The sequence below is a fragment of the Nicotiana tabacum genome, chromosome 7, assembly GCF_000715075.1.
Source record: "Nicotiana tabacum cultivar K326 chromosome 7, ASM71507v2, whole genome shotgun sequence".
Taxonomy (NCBI): domain Eukaryota; kingdom Viridiplantae; phylum Streptophyta; class Magnoliopsida; order Solanales; family Solanaceae; genus Nicotiana; species Nicotiana tabacum.
In genome coordinates this window covers 59962065-59980254 of record NC_134086.1, presented here as the reverse complement: position 1 = coordinate 59980254, position 18190 = coordinate 59962065, and positions in this window count along the sequence as shown.

The window sequence follows — 18190 nt, the reverse complement described above, 5'->3', positions numbered from 1 at the left end:
GTATGTCAGCTGCTAGGCGTTTTTGTGTTGTATATTGGTTGAAGAAGAAAGGTCCCTATTGTCTAGGGTTTTTTGTGTATATCTCTTAAGTGGGTATCTAGGTTTGGGCTTTTGAGTTAATGGGCTAAGAGATTGGTTTAATTGGGCTACAAGCAAGACTAAATTAGTCCAAAAACTAATTCTATTCTCTCATCCTTTTTGTATATAAAAACTATATAGCAAATAAGATAACTATTAAAAATACTACTTTATCTTACTTAAGAAAATAACTATTAATATAATACTAACCGTTTAAAACAAACCTATTTTTTGGTATTTTTTCAAAATTAAAAATGACTACAAAACCTTAATGAAACTATTTTTTGTAATTTTAATTTATGTGATAAAAATAATGTAAAAGAGTCAAAATTAGTTGAAATAACTATATTAGGCCTAAACCAAGTATTTACGTGCTAAAATATATAAAATCTTGGGGAGGATTATTTGCTCTGTCACGCGTTAACATATATACAAAAAAAAAAGAATTCAACAATGTTCATATTTGAAAATTCAGTCCAAACAGATTTTAAAAAATAAGAATCAGTCATCAACTAACAGCAAGATCTCAAAACAACACCAAGAAAAGCAAATGGCGGGTTCATAAGTCAGAGAGATAAGAGGGAACCTCGGTTCTTTGAATTTGAAAATGTTCTAAGACAGGAAACCTTCGAGCGAGCTACAGACTAGGCATCTGGACCGAAATCGCAAACTCGAACAAACCCGTTAACCAAAGACCACGCCGAAAAACTCGACCTCGATGACTCTAATGGCAAACTCACTCCAAATCCCCTTTTGTTATATAGTTTTGTTTTGTTCTGCCCGTTTCTGTCCCTTGTATGTGTGTGTATTTTCGCCGGTTTCAATGGTGGAGGTCTACGGCTTCCGAGTTCGCCATTTCTCTGCTGGAGCTCGCTTTTTCGGCGAACTGCTGGAGGAGGAAGATAAAGAGAACAGTGGCAGCAGGGTGAAGGGCGGCTGAAGGATGGTCGTTTGTGGGCTGGTTTCCGGCGAGTTGGTAAAGGGGAGTGGTATGAAGTCCGGCGTCTTGGGGTGGGGTGGGGTGTGTGAAGGAGACTAAGACGGGTCTGTTCAGCCGCAACTTTTTGGCCTTCAGTCTACTTTTTGGTTTTCTCGTTTTTTGTATGTCAGCTGCTAGGCGTTTTTGTGTTGTATATTGGTTGAAGAAGAAAGGTCCCTATTGTCTAGGGTTTGTTGTGTATATCTCTTAAATGGGTGTCTAGGTTTAGACTTTTGAGTTAATGGGCTAAGAGATTGGTTTAATTGGGCTACAAGCAAGACTAAATTGGTCCAAAAACTAATATTATTTTCTCCTCCTTTTTGTATATAAAAACTATATAGCAAATAAGATAACTATTAAAAATAATACTTAATCTTACTTAAGAAAATAACTATTAAAATAATACTAACTGTTTAAAACAAACCTATTTTTGGTATTTTTTTCAAGATTAAAAATGACTACAAAACCTTAATGAAACTATTTTTTGTAATTTTCATTTATGTGATAAAAATAATGTAAAAGAGTCAAAATTAGTTGAAATAACTATATTAGGCCTAAACTAAGTATTTAAGTGCTAAAATATGTAAAATCTTAGGGAGGGTCAAAAATCACATATCTACAGCTGCCCCTCTTTGACTGGAAATACGAAGTATTTTCAGACAAAGAACGACTAGACAGGTTTTTTGACCCGACCCTTATTTAGAAAGACCAAAAACTAAGAGAAAGGGAGAGAATGTGACCGAGACCTGGTATCTGAGCTGCCTACATATCCTTGGCTATAAAGGAATCAGGCCACGTGTAGTTCATAAGTGAGAAGGACGATGGAGTACCGAGGTGGAGAGTCGAGTGAAGTGCCGTCGAGGTTCCGGTCCGCTGTTCCTACCGTCACATAAAAAATAAAAGGAAAAATTACAGCAAAGTAAAAGAAAAATACAAGATCCTATCTACTTCTTGTCCTGAATCTTCTTGAACTCTACTTATTCTTCAACGTGAGACTGAAAAATGGACCCTGTTCTTCAGGAGGGCTCCTGATGCTTCTTGAATTTGCGAATTGAAAGTAATTCTAAAAAGAATTCCCTCGTTCTCTAGGTGGGCGCCTGCCGATGACTTAACTTGAAATGAATTTCCTCGTTCTCCAGGTGGGTGCCTGATTGCCAAAAACTTGAACAGTATTCCCTCGTTATCTAGGCGGGCGCCTGATTATCAAAACTTGAATTGTATTCTCTCGTTATCCAAGTGGGCGCCTGATTACCAAAAATTTGAATCGTATTCCCTCGTTATCCACGAAAGTGCCTGATTACCAAAACTTAAATTGTATTCCCTCGTTATCCAGGTGGGTGCCTGATTCCCAAAAACTTGAATTGTATTCCCTCGTTATCCAGGCGGGTTCCTGATTACCAACAACTTGAATTGTATTCCCTCGTTATCCAGGTGGGCGCCTGATTACCAACAACTTGAATTGTATTCCCTCGTTATCCAGGTGGGCGCCTGATTACCAACAACTTGAATTGTATTCCCTCGTTATCCAGGTGGGCGCCTGATTACCAAAAACTTGAATTGTATTCCCTCGTTATCCAGGTGGGCGCCTGATTACCAACAACTTGAATTGTATTCCCTCGTCATCCAGGTGGGTGCCTGATTACCAACAGCTTGAATTGTATTTCCTCGTTATCCAGGTGGGCGCCTGATTACCAAAACTTGAATTGTATTCCCTCGTTATCCAGGTGGGCGCCTGATTACCAACAACTTGAATTGTATTCCCTCGTCATCCAGGTGGGTGCCTGATTACCAACAGCTTGAATTGTATTTCCTCGTTATCCAGGTGGGCGCCTGATTACCAAAACTTGAATTGTATTCCCTCGTTATCCAGGTGGGTGCCTGATTACCAACAACTTGAATTGTATTCCCTCGTTATCCAGGTGGGCGCCTAATTACCAAAACTTGAATTGTATTCCCTCGTTATCCAGGTGGGTGCCTGATTACCAAAACTTGAATTGTATTCCCTATTTATCCAGGTGGGCGCCTGATTACCAAAACTTGAATTGTATTCCCTCGTTATCTAGGTGGGCGCCTGATTACCAAAAACTTGAATTGTATTTCCTTGTTATCCAGGTGGGCGCCTGATTACCAAAACTTGAATTGTATTCCCTCGTTATCCAGGTGGGCGCTTGATTACCAAAAACTTGAATTGTATTCCCTCGTTATCCATGTGGGCGCCTTATTACCAAAACTTAAATTGTATTCCCTCGTTATCCAGGTGGGTGCCTGATTACCAAAACTTGAATTGTATTCCCTCATTATCCAGGTGGGCGCCTGATTACCAATAACTTAAATTGTACTCCCTCGTAATCCGGGTGGGCGTCTGATTACCCAAAACTTGAATTGTATTCCCTTGTTATCCAGGTGGGCGCCTGATTACCAATGACTTGAATTGTACTCCCTCATTATCCAGGTGGGCGCCTGATTACCAAAAACCTGAATTGTACTCCCTCGTTATCCAGGTGGGAGCCTGATTACCAAAAACTTGAATTGTATTCCCTCGTCATCCAGGTGGGTGCCTGATTACCAAAACTTGAATTGTATGCTCACGTCATCCAGGTGGGCGCCATATTACCAAAACTTGAATTGTATTCCCTCATCATCCAGGTGGGCGCCTGATTACCAAAAACTTGAATTGTATTCCCTTGTTATCCAGGTAGGCGCCTGATTACCAAAAACTTGAATTGTATTCCCTTGTTATCCAGGTGGGTGCCTGATTACCATAACTTGAATTGTATTCCCTCGTTATCCAGGTGGGCGCCTGTTTACCAATCACTTGAATTGTACTCCTTCGTTATCTAGGTGGACGCCTGATTACCAAAAAACTTGAATTGTACTCCCTCTTTATCCAGGTGGGCGCCTGATTACCAAAAACTTGAATTGAATTCCCTCGTTATCCAGGTGGGCGCCTGATTACTAAAAACTTGAATTGTACTCCCTCGTTATCCAGGTGGGCGCTTGGTTACCAATAACTTGAATTGTACTCCCTCGTTATCCAAGTGGGAGCCTTATTACCGAAAACTTGAATTGTACTCCCTCGTTATCTAGGTGGGTGCCTGATTACCAATAACTTGAATTGTACTCCCTCGTTATCCAGGTGGGCGCCTGATTACCAAAAACTTGAATTGTATTCCCTCGTTATCCGGGTGGGCGCCTGATTACGAAAACTTGAACTGTATTCCCTCGTTATCCGGGTGGGCGCCTGATTACGAAAACTTGAACTGTATTCCCTCGTTATCCAGGTGGGTGCCAGTCATTAAGATAAAACAGACATAACAAAAGAAATTTTCTATCCCAGTTTGGAATCTGGGCACATATGTGAGTGTTAATCGAATCATGTTACCTAAAGAGCTCTAAGAATTTAAAAGCTAAATCACTTTACCAGGAGGGCCATGGAAACTTCAAATTAAATCTCATCTTAAGAGTGACCAATTTAAAGTTAAGTTATATTTCCTACAGGTAGAACTTACGTTAAATCTTGTTATCTATGAAGGTTTTGAAATCTAACTAGGTCCAATTATTCAAGAATGTCCTGAGAACTTTCAAAACTAAATCACATTATCCAGGAGGGCCCTGAAAATTTAAAATTAAATCACTTATCCAGGAGGGTCGTGAAAGCTTAAAAACCTAAATCCCATTATCCATGAGGGTCTTGAAAACTTGAAAACTAAATCCCATTATCCAGGAGGGTCCTGAAAGCCGAGAATGAACTTACCTGAGCCATGCTCTCGTCTTGGAAGATTCTGAACAGAATCTTTTGCCCCTGAACCGTGCCTTTTTCATGGGAGGTCCCTGTGGATTAACAAATTTTCTTTCCCCTGTTTCAGACAAATAAAATCTTGTTAGTTTGAAAACGTGGTGGTTAGTTTGTGGCATCATTGCTGAGTGTCTGCTTCTGCCACTGCCAAGATAACTTTGATTTCAACCTGGACGACCTCGATTGTTATCGACTGCCCATTTTCTTTCAAACCTTATCACAGAAAACACCTCTACTTCATACGTTCCCAATATCCTCTATTTGTTGCATTTTGCTCATGGATTGACATTTAACAAACCCTTACATTTTACATGAATCCCAAAGCATGTTGATTGTTACCAACTCAATGCGCATACCACTTTTCCGTGACGCATGCCACTTTGATGTGCTAGCCAAATTCATTTTGTGCAATTGGCAAGCTGGTAGCAAATTTTGAAGTCATTTCTCACTTGTTCTGACCAAACAGACTCAAGAAGGGACTCAAACAAAACGAGAGGAACAAAATAAGGGACAAGGGAAAAAGATGATACCTAACCAGAAAATTACGAAGTGGAAACTTATCAGATGTGGATACCAACTCTAATGACCATGACATGCACCTTTGGATTAAGTGGCCTAATCTCTCAAGCAAATCTAATATTCAACTCTTGTTGTACCTCTTCGCTGTGAAACTGGGCTTCAGCGCTTCAATAGTCCTATTTGATCCACAATCCTCAGTCGACTTGTAGTTCCCTGAAGGCTTTTACCATTAAGCCTTTCTCATTTTGCCCTTTTCTCTATTGATGGCATCAACACAAACAAAAAGTGTCAATGGGCAATACCTTTGTCCCAATGAATGACCTTTGCCAGTTCGAAGCAGACTTGACGCAACCTTATCTTGATGTGGAAGAATGCATTTCAGCACTGACTGATTTATCTCAAACTGCTTGAGAGACATTTCCTAATTGTATGCTCTTATCAACCTCTTGATTTCCTAGACTTACTGCCTCAATCTCACTCAATTCAAAGTTCAAGTCATTTCAGAGTGCATGAATCCTTAATTGTTTCCTCAAACGCATCCTTTTATCATATTCAAAATTGTGTCATTGCTTCATGATTAGACTAACTTTCAAGATCAGGCTGAGAATTATGCATGCATGTCACGTCACTAAGGTTGGCATGAAAAGAATTATAAGAGGAAAAGTGACCTAAACAAAACTGACTAGAATTAACAGAAAATAGGAGATTGCATTAGACAGATGGTGAAAAGGGTTTGAACAAGACAAGCAAAATAGACATGGGTTACAACCTTGGAACAATCCTAAATAACACTAGACGAGTTACTACAATAAAACGAACTAGGCAAAAAGAAGAAGAAGAGTTTGAGCCACAAGACAATGTCTGGATTACAACCCTGAAATAACCCGGACAAATAGAAATGACAACAAAATAAACCACCAAAACTCCTCCCTGGCTAGCCAAGAAAGGAGTGTCTTTTCAATTACTAAGCTCGGCATCTTAGCCCCTGGGTTGCACATCAAGATTACTGGGACCTTCACCAATTTCAATATCATTAACTTCAATCAGCAAGTTCCCAAGAGGATTCTCATACTCCCTATCACCACGCATCTTCCCCACAAAGTATGCATCATCACGTGCAGGTAAAGAATTTTGTGCAATGTTCTAGGTGTCATTGTCCTGGACCACAATTATCCCTTCTTGAATCATTCCTTCTATCTCCCTTTTCAAATCTCGACAACTTTCGACATTGTGCCCCTGGGCATTGGAATGGTATTCACACCTTTTAGAAGGGTCAAAGCTTCTTCCACGCGGGTCCACATGATTCGGAGGAATAAGTGCAATCAGGTCATAATGCTTTAATTTCTCAAACAAGCTTGCATAGGACTCTCTTATCGGTGTAAAATTATCTTTCAACCTTTGTTTACCTCTATACCCCTGGCTTGGATGTGGGTTGTTAGGTGCCCGAAAAAGTTGTGAAAGCGAAAGAGTATTTTGGGATGTTGATGCTCGCCTTAGGGAGTAACCCAGTGGTTAGACAGATGGTCGTACATTGTTCAAAGGATATTACTGGGGTGGATTTTGTGGAGCTCGGTATTGAGGCTGAAAGTATTTAGCAGGAATGTCCACTAGATCATGTCGTTGGTGGGTCTCAGCAACATGTTTTCTATCAATCGGAGAACTGACCCGAGTAACTTGTTCATTTCATCTGAACCAAAACTCCCTAAAACTTTCCTTGGGTATCGGGGACTTTGAACACAGTCTCGCTAGAGGATCGAGGAAGAGTGGCTAGTGGAGGAGCTACAAAAATAGGAGTAGATGTCGGAGCAAGGTATGAGGTTGTTTTGGCTGGTGGAGCATGGAAAATTTGGGAGGAAGTGCTAGGGTGATTGTAGTAAAGGGTAAAGCCTGGTGCATGTTGAGGGGAAAAGTCGACGGTATTGGGCATCTGTGATTGGGAGAGTGGTGGAATGGAAGAAGGGTTTTCTGTGTAGTTAGTGGGGAATGAAGGTGGAGGATGCCCCATGATCCAAGACTGATACATTTCTGCCATCTGTTGTTTCAACCTTTGGACCTCCTCTTTCAATTCAGATTCCGACTTCTAAATCTCCCTCGACGGGTCAATAATTCTTGTGTCCAAGTCTTTGCTAGCCATGAATACCTTGCTCTTTGACCTTGTGTTGTCCGGATGAATCACCAAAGTGCCACAAACTAACCACCCTCTATTATGATAACAATGAAAGTAACAAAGAGGAGCAAAATAATGCCAACATGTTAGGGTTAGAGCATTTATCAGATAGAAATATCACATTGTGTGTAATGCCCCTATTCACAATTAATGGTTCTAGAATGGCTTTGAGGGTACGAAGGTCATATGGCATCATCCTAATTTCACTCTTCTTGACCCATTTCCTTCTTCATTTTCCTTCTAACACTGTTTGGCTCTTCAATTCTTTCCCCCTCTTTTCTTTTAATTGTCACTCTTTTCTTTCCTCGCATTTCTCACATCCATAATTTTATCTCTTTTTTTCTTTTTCTTTTTCTCTCTCATTTTTTTGTCAATGATTCGATCGAACCCTATGTAGGTTGCCTACGTATCATGTCCCTTATGAATCAGATCAAGCGTAGTTCTTGAAAAGTAATGGACAAAATAAACTAAGAAACAAAAATCTTTTTGGGATTTTTCATTTATAATTTTTTTTGGATTTTCAAATACAAAACAGGAAGTACTATAACAAAAGACTCGACAATCTTAACTAGACTGACAGACTCGATACTACTATACAAGCCTAAAAATTAAAATACAACCTAAGATAGACTAAAAAATAAAAAGCTTCCTCAAGCAGCTCGTGCATGCAATGGTTTTGACTAGAATGGTCCTCGAGTATTTGTCGTGCTCAAACTCTAGCAAATTGATATATACCTGAATGGAAAAATAAGATCAAATAGAGTTAGAGACTCAAGACACATGTGACGCCACGACACCTTCTATTGGACACATGCAAGGCACGACTAAGGCTATTTTTGCAAGATGACCTACGCAGCCAAACTGTGGCTATTAGTGCAAACTCAACAAAGATGACCTCAAAGACATGGAAAAACCTCACCAAAGCTTATATGGATTCGAACTCCCAATAATCATGACCCAAAATTAATTTGCAGAAATGACCTATTTTGCAAAAGCGACCGATATGGCCTGAAGTGGCTAAAGATGCAAACTCAAAAAGGAAGGACCTTAAAGTAGTATGACACCTAGTTGTGGACTCAAAATCCTAAGACATGGGTAATTGAACCACTTTTGCGAAAATGACTCCATTTTGCGAGAATGGCCGATATGGCCCAAAAATGGCTAGACATTCAAATTCAACAGGAATGGCCCTTGAAGTGAGAGGACACTTTATTGTAGACTCAAGGCTCTAAGACAGGAGATAACAAACTACTTTGAGAAAATAATCCTATTTTGCAAAAACGGATGATGTGGCCAAATATGGTTATACATGTAAGATTTGGCTACGACCCCAGAAGCCAAGAACCTAAGACTTACTAGGAAGACCGGCCCCTATGTGGGTTTCCTACATATATCACCCCGAAAGACGAGAATTAGGTATGCGTAGTTCGGAAAGATTGGATACGGGATAGAAATTTAAAAAAAAGCATCTAATTTGAAAAAACTATATATTTTTGTCTTTTTGTAAAAAATGATGGAAAATGTAAAAAAATGGATTTTTTTTTATTTTTGAAAAATGGTGGGAAAGTACAAAATCTTTTTGGATTTTCTTTTTTTTTAATTTTTGGAAAATGATGGAAAAGTGTAAAATCTTTTGGATTTTCTTTTTCATTTTTTTTTCATTTTTTGAAAATAATGGGAAAGTGTAAAATCTTTTTTTAGATTTTTCATTTTTATTTTTGTCTTTTTTTTTTGAAAAAGTAGTGAAAGAAAAATATAACTGGGCCCTACTTGCTTCGTCTTTCACCCTTCTTTCCCAAGCATCGGTCCGCCAACTGACCTTTTTACCCTCAAAGATGCAACATGTATCACATAGGGATGATTGAATGTCTTTTTGGGCCACGGACCCATTTTGTCAAAATTTGGATAGGCTTTCTACAAAGGGACACGGTACTTGGGACCGAACTCTACTAGGTCTAAATGACATTATGCAAATAAAAATGACCTAAAGGCTGACCAAAGTTTGGGGTTCACTAACAAAGCAATTCGGGGGAGTGTATGGTCGATGGTGGCTGCTCAAGCTTTCCACCCACTCCATACGTCTGACGGCCCCCCTCCTAAATTAAGGGTGACTCAACAAAGAGTTCGTGCACGCGACGCGTACTCCGAGACTTATTGCAGAAAGAAGACTCGTGGTTATGCAAATGATGAAACAAGATCAAGTACCCCTCCTTAATGATGAAACACATTAAGGAAAGCAATAAACAAATAACCAAAAAAATAAGAAAATAAGACAAACAAAGCAAATAAAGAAAACAAATAAAGAAAACAAACACTTCAACTGAATATCCTAAAAGCCAACAAGATCAAGTACCAGCTCGAACCTACAACTCCCCAGCAGAGTCGCCAGAGATGTCATACCTCTTTTTTAAAACCTCACTAAATCTCGTAAAAATATTAAAAGAGATTTGTAAAGCTCAAAAGGGTTTTCTATTAGAAAGTGACAAAAATTTGTTCAAAAGGAATTAACTCAGAGTCGGCACCTGACTTTGATTTCGGTGTGTCAGGTCACCGTTTTTTTTAAAATAATTTTTCCATTTTTAAATATTTTAGAATCTAAAATCACGTTTGCACCAGAGGTTCGGGTAAGGGGGTTCATTTGACTCGGCAGAAGGTGTTAGGCACATCCCAAGTCTCGTGAAAGTCACGGTTGCGTACTCGATCTAGTTGTCTTTTAAAGTATTCAACTGAGGTAGAAAACATAGAAAAAGGAAAATAAACACACAATAGGTTCGAGGTCGCCCCCCACCTAAGTAAAGGAAAAATAAAAATAAAAATACTACAAGTTTCTACTTTTGACCTCTCTTTACATTTACTTCGGGGCGTACCCCTGAAAATAAATATATACAAATCCCTCGGGCATTCCCCGGATAAATTTAACTAAGGGAACGACCTCTCGCCTCGAAACTAACAAAATCCTAAGGCTTGCCTACCCGAGTGTTGTCGGCCTAAGCATGCTACTAGCAATAGCAAAACAATGATATAAAAGTAATATTGATATTGCATCCAGTTCACACGTGTAAATTGTAACCAAAGCTCAAACACGTTTAAACCCCAATTAACCAGATTCTTATCCCGTCCAATACCACCTCCACGACCCAAATTCCTTTATCATTCCATTTGAAATCACTTACTGGTTCATTAGGATTATTTGCTCTCTCACCCGTTAACATATATACACAAAAACAAGAATTCAACAATGTTTATATTTGAAAATTCAGTCCAAACAGATTTAAAAAATAAGAATCAGTCATTAGCTGACAATAAGATCTCAAAACAACACCAAGAAAAGCAAATGACGGGTTCATAAGTCAGAGAGATAAGAGGGAACCTCGGCTCTTTGAATTTGAAAGTGTTCTAAGACAGGAAACCTTCGAGCTAGCTACAGACTAGGCATCTGGGCGGAAATCGCAAACTCGAACAAACCCGATTACCAAAGACCACGCTGGAAAACTTGACCTCGATGACTTGAACGGAAAACTCACTCCAAATCCCCTTTTGTTATATAGTTTTGTTTTGTTTTTCACGTTTTTGTCCCGTGTATGTGTGTGTGTGTTCGCCGGTTTCAATGGTAGAGTTCTACGGCTTCCGAGTTCGCCATTTCTCTGCTGGAGCTCGCTTTTTCAGCGAACTGCTGGAGGAGGAAGATGAAGAGAACAACGGCAGCAGGGTGAAGGGCGGCTGAAGGATGGTCGTTTGTGGGTTGGTTTCTGGTGAGTTGGTAAAGGGGGGTGTTATGAAGTCCGGCAACTTAGGATGTGGTGTGTGAAGGAGACGAAGACGGGTCTGTTCAGCCGCAGCTTTTTGGCCTTCGGTCTACTTTTTGGTTTCTCATTTTTTGTATGTCAGCTGCTAGGCGTTTTTGTGTTGTATATTGGTTGAAGAAGAAAGGTCCCTATTGTCTAGGGTTTTTGTGTATATTTCTTAAATGGGTGTCTAGGTTTGGGCTTTTGAGTTAATGGGCTAAGGAATTGGTTTAATTGGGCTACAAGCAAGACTAAATTGGTCCAAAAACTAATTCTATTCTCTCCTCCTTTTTGTATATAAAAATAATATAGCAAACAAGATAACTATTAAAAATACTACTTAATCTTACTTAAGAAAATAACTATTAAAACAATACTAACCGTTTAAAACAAACCTATTTTTTATTATTTTTTCAAGATTAAAAATGACTACAAAACCTTAATGAAACTATTTTTGTAATTTTCATTTATGTGATAAAAAATAATGTAAAAGAGTCAAAATGAGTTGAAATAACTATATTAGGCCTAAACTAAGTATTTAAGTGCTAAAATATGTAAAATCTTGGGGAGGGTCAAAAATCACATGTCTACACATAGTGAAATAATAACTCATATTTATGGCAAAGCACAAAGGTTGACACGATATAAACGATTCTTTGATTACGACGTGACTGTTATACTACGACTTGAACTCTTATTTGGTATGATTTTATCTTTCAAAAAATATTTCTATTTTGAAATTTCAATTTCTAACATTTTATATATATTATAATAATGATTATTTTTATAATGATGCAAGTGTTTACCGTGGAAATGGTAACAACAATTAAATTTGTAAATGGGATTCTAAAAATACTTGTTCTATTCGTAAGCTAGTTGTTAGAGCAGTTGATACTAAGAACGTGAAGCTTAACGATGAAATGAGAGCTAAAACAAGACAGTATTCAAACCGAAGGGGCCTGTGTCCCGGATGCAAAGCCGTCGATAAGGACCTCGGGGTCAGGACTCGAATCGAGCTCGAGCTATCGGGGGCAATCGGGAATAGGATAACAATTAAAGATACGATCAAGCAAGGCTCTTTACGGCCAAAGTTGCGCAATATAGCATGAAATAAGTAAGAAGACAATAGATGTTAAAGCGGCCTCGAGCCAGTGAGAACGAACAAAATAGGGAGAAAGAGAGAGAGAGAGATATTATTACTTTGGTGGAGAAATGGAGCAACATCATCCTCTTACAAAATGGTATGGGTTCCCCTTATATAGGCGAGGGAACACGGTATGTTACAGAGTGTATTAAGTGTAAATATACTGGGATGGGATGGCTAGACATGACACCAGAGCCTATTGATTCTAGCTGCTTGCTTCGGGAGTTCCCCATCTTCGTAACCTTTGCTGGGTCGCGGACAGATCCCTTAACCTTGGAACCTCTGCAGGGCCGCGGATAGTCCTCGGGATAAGGAGCCTGATCATGATCCCACAGCCTCAAGGAACTGACATGACATTCTAAATATACCTTAATGGCAGGAAATGGATTCCCTGATTTCACCGCATACAGATAGTCTCCGCGTTTCCTAGAACGAAGTAATAGGAAATGATATTGAATCATTGTCTCGAGGTCATTATTGCCATGACGTCAACCGTCTAAGATCATTAAATGCCATGCCCCAGAGAACCGTGCAGGGCCGCCATCAAATGCGGTAATCGAGAAACCCACGAACTGTTGTAGGCTCGTCTCTTTTGCTTCCCCAACGATTCCTATAAATGTACCGGTTGCTAGATACTCCCCATCTTCACCCTTCCTTTAGGCCTGTGAATCAGAATTTTACTATTTGACATCTTCACATCTTTCTCTCTTTTCACAGGAAGGTTTTACCATTTATCATGGCCAGGATTTCTAGGACGGTCCCTTGACGGAATGATACTGTGTCGTCGTCCCGATTACCTGAGGGGGAAAACAAATCGATTCCCAGTTTAGAGCAATGGACTCCTGCCGATATTGACACATAGAAGCACGTATCTCGATATGTTAGCGTCGTGACCGATGCTAACAAAGTGAAGGAGTACTGCCGATGGAGCGAGGTAGTGGAGGTAGAGATTCCTGGCCCCAGCGACAACATTACCGACTTCAAGGCTGGCTTTCTTTACATATATACTTACCCATGCACCCTGGGTCATGATAAATCTGTCGAATATCCTCATTTGGAAATCGACCCGGTTATCCTTAACTTCTGCGCCCGATATCGGGTGACCCTTGGTCAGATCTACCCGTCCTTTTGAAGGATCGTGTTAATGCTCAAGCACTTTACCGAAGGGGTCACATGCGAGGTTTTTACCTTTAGCCATTTGATCAGATTGTACCGCCCTCGGCTGTATCGAGGCTAATCAAGTTTCGACATTGGTCCAAAATGTCTTTCATCACGAGTGTTGAAGAGGGGAAGGACCGGGGATGGATAAGAAGGTTTATTCGAGTGAGGACCTCGGATATCATCCTGGCCCGGATGATGCCCTTTCCAGAGCGATGGAACGATCGACGTAAGTGAACTTCCCTTTTGACACTTCTCAATTACTCTTTTGTTTGTCACGATAGCCCCTTTGTGCTATCTCCAACCGCTGTTTGGCATCTCGAGGTGGTCCCAGATTAGGCGGGATAGATCAGGAGTTTGGATGAAAGGTTCTCGTATCGTATTTGGTCTTGGACCATCATGGCTAAGGAGCGTTGGGTGGCTAAGAATCACGGTGAGGTTTCTTTACCGCTCGCTCCGCATTTTGTATTTCCTTCCGATCTCTAAGCAACAACATATCGCGTTTATTGTGTTGGTGAAGGCCTTGGTGAGAATATGCAGATGAGACCACCCCCGATGGTGAAGCGGAGGCCTTGGAGCCTGATATGAACAAGAAAAGGAAAGACAGGGCGACCACTGCTCGTCCTGATGAAATTACTGCCTTAACCTCCGGGTTGAACCCCGATGTCGAGGTGGAGGACGATGATGGAAGTCTGTTAAGGAGGAAAACGAGGTCTGGCATGAGATATTTACAGGCGCCCCGGTCAGAGGCTGCTGAGTCTGGGACGGCTGAGTCCGGTAGGGCTAAGGAGCCGAGGGTCCTCGAAGAGGACGCTGATATAGCTTCGAATCGTGCGGCTAGATTCGATATAGCTTCCACTAGCAGAATCGTTGGTCCTGATAGATTGGGGTTTGGGTCTTTCTAAGAACATGGGTTGCTATTTGGAGAAATCGGTGACCCTAACGATCTTATTCAGAACTTTCCAGTCTCATCAGGAGAGCTGAGGGATGCCGAAAGGATGATCTGCGCCACGGTCGGTACCCCTTTCAAAAGGGGAGGCTTCATTGCCAACATTTTTTATGGCATAATTGACAGATCTGATCTCGATGTCTCAGGTGCCATTAAAGTAGCGGAGAAGTCCCTGCAGCAGGTGACAACTTCTCCTTGCGCGTTTCTTTCGCTCTCGGGCATTATTCGTCATCTTTCTTAACTTTCTCGTTGTGCCGCAATGTAAAGAGATGTATGATCATGCCATCATCTGGCTTCGTAGGGAGCTTTCTTGCCATGAGAAGGAGCGTAATAACATTGCTTCAAAGCTACAAGACTCGGAGGCTCGTGGCGCCCGGGGAGATAAAGAGTTGGGGGAGCTTCGGACCTCTTTGTAGGCGGTGCTCCGGGAGAAGGCCGCTCTTGCTGGTTAGGTATTCTGCCTTTCTCATACCTGCTCTTTTACTCGGTATCCATACATGTTCTGTATTCACATATTCACCATCTTGCCCTTCATTGTAGGTCGAGCAGAGCAGCTCGCGGATTAGTCAATTGGAAGCAGAGATCTCTGGGCTGAAGGACGGAGCGAGGCTGTGACTGGGGAATTGGCGACATCCCGGGGCCTTCTCTCGGACTCTCGCAGGGAGACTGCTACTTTGGCCGCAGCTAAGTCTGAGGCCAAACGAGATGCTGCCGCTTATAAGGAGGATGTAGCCACAGCGCATGCAATGGTTTGTGACATATCCCTGGCGGCTGAGCAAAAACTGGTCCAAGCTGTCGAACATGCCAAAGCGGAGGCGAAGAGGGAGGACCTCGAAAAACTTGAGGCCAAAGGCTTCAAGCTATTAGCTGACCTGGAGGAGGCTCGTGCGACGGATGGAAGAATGGCGCTATTGATTGCCCTCGATGGGGGTGAAGATGATAGTGGCGAGGAGTAGTCCTCGAGCCCTTTTTGTGTGCCTTCTTTTTTGTTCCATGTGTTCTCCCACCTGGGAGACGAATCGTGTAAAGGTGGTTTTCCTTTTTGTCAATGTATGAATGGAGATTTTATTCTGCTAGTCCTTCTTGCGACTTTCCCTCTCTTTTTTTTTGCTTCCGAGCATCGAGCATCGAGCATCGGCCCTTGGAGCCTTTTCGTAGGACGGACCGGGGGCGCCGAGACTAGCCATTTCCTGAGGTTGAGTCGGTATCTCCTCCGAATCGACATTTGTGACATCGGGGGTCTTCTAAGGTCCCTTGATTTTATGAATTATGTGGGAGACTGGGATGATTCTGCCAGTGCACTCCCCAAGGAGAAGGTGATGGTAATGCGGCCAGAATTAATTGGCCTTCTTGGGCAATTGAGCAGTTGTTGCCTGGCCCCTATATATTTGTCTATCCGCCCTTCAAGCGGCGATTTTGCAGTCTTTGATAAGCCTATGTCCTCTATAGATCCTAGCGCTTTGTGCGAGTCCCTCCACTTCTTTTCTTCAGGAAGTTTTTTGCCTGGATCCTCCTCTTCTTCTCCTTATTCTGTCGTAGTCATGGTCGCTGCTTCGACACCTGATCCTCGGACGAAGGGGATTCCTTCCTGCATTCCACCTTTGGTTGGCGCCAGCGGCTCTCCCTCGATGCCAGAAGAGCGAGGCCTGGGGTGCGCTGCCTCGAAGAGGGTCGCTACACCAGGGAAGCCTCCCAATGTTTCGGGCCATCGGAAGCACTTGTCGAGGATTATTTTATCGGTGAGGGAGAAGAACCTCGGGGTGATCAAGGGAGAGTCCCTCCACTTCTTTTCTTCAGGAAGTTTTTTGCCTGGATCCTCCTCTTCTTCTCCTTATTCTGTCGTAGTCATGGTCGCTGCTTCGACACCTGATCCTCGGACGAAGGGGATTCCTTCCTGCGTTCCACCTTTGGTTGGCGCTAGCGACTCTCCCTCGATGCCAGAAGAGCGAGGCCCGGGGTGCGCTGCCTCGAAGAGGGTCGCTACACCGGGGAAGCCTCCCAATGTTTCGGGCCATCGGAAGCACTTGTCGAGGATTATTTTATCGGTGAGGGAGAAGAACCTCGGGGTGATCAAGGGAGAGTGCGGATGGGGAGAAGGCGTGATTCTACAAGTACCTTCCCCTGAGGAGAGTGTCATGACGTATGTTGAGGGTTTCTTGAGCGTGTATACCCATGTTCTCGCGTCGGGTTCCCCGGACCGGGTCGTGCTTGATTTCTGTAGAAGGTATCAAGTAACGTTGGCGCAAGTTCATCCCTTTCTCTAGAGGATAGTGCAGTCGATGAGATATTTTGCTGATAAGGCCGGGATAGAGTTTACCCTCAGTCACCTTTTAAGGTTGTACCGGCCATTACGTTACCGAGGCCTAGTTGCTCTTCAGCGTAGGTCCACTCGAGCTTCTGCGATTGGCAGCGAGGAGGATGAGGAACGTGGATGGATGAGTCAGTTCATTCGAGTCCGGATGACCGACATTATCCCCGGAGAATTTTTACCGTTTCCTGAGAAATGGAACTCCTCACGTAAGCACTCTGTTCGAACTGTCTTTCTCTTCATATGAGGTTGGCCCCATAATGATGTCTTCATGTCCTTTCTTTATAGCAACTCATTGGTTGCCCGGTGAGGTCCCTGATTTAGCCGAATGGACTAGTAGGCTGGCAACTTGCTGGGCTCACGATAGGCGCCGATGGTGAGATCTTTCAAAAGAAAGATGGGAGGCGAAGCATCATGGTAGGTGCCTGGCGTTCTCCCCCTCCCCCCCTTTTTTAGGGATAGCTTCCTTTTTTGCTGATTCGCCTGATTCCTCTATCACAAGTGCCAGAAGTTCATTCGAGGCGAGACTGGGTTCCCCGAGGAAGGAGGAGAGATTGATGGCCCAGGAATCAAGGAGCGCTGGCAAAAGGAAAGGTGCTCCGTGGTGCGAGAAGGATTGTGGTGAGGTGCCTTATCCACAGTGGTTGAGGGGAAGCGATTCGATCGGCTGGCAAGCTTCCGGGATTGATGCTGCATCGGACGTTGCTTCGGCCCTCGACGAGGCTTATTGTTTTAGCCTTGTGGTGAATTTTCGGCCGCGGTAGCGATGTTCTGGCCCCGCGCTCCTTTCTCCCCCCTTTACTCACCTGGCTTTTCTTCTTCAGGCTTTTGATAGGCTCAAATCCGAACTGCTTCGTTGCGAGGTCCCGTTGCGGGAGGCTCAAGAAAGGCAAAAATCCCTCAAACTTATCTGTGCGGCAAAGGAAAGTGAACTCGTTTCTTTACAGCGTGGGGTGGACCGAAGCCGTGCCCGAGAGGCCCTCTTGGAGAAACAGGTATTTTGCATTTCGCTTTGGCCTGTATTCCCTTTTTTGCCTTGCCGTCTTCGACATGTTGCTATTTCAGTTGAAGGACAAGGCGGATGAGCTGGAATAACTCTGGGGCGAGGTCGGCAAAGCCAAACGTGAATTCACTGAGCTGCAAGCGCGTGTTAGTGCCCATTCTGAGGTCAAAGAGAGGGCTCAGGCCATGACATCTGTTCCAGAGGCGCAAATTCAGGTTGCTCGTACGAATGATTCTGCTCGGGCGAAGATGATCGCGAGACTCTCATCCAAGCTATCAAGGGCAAAAATCGGGGTGGTGAATGT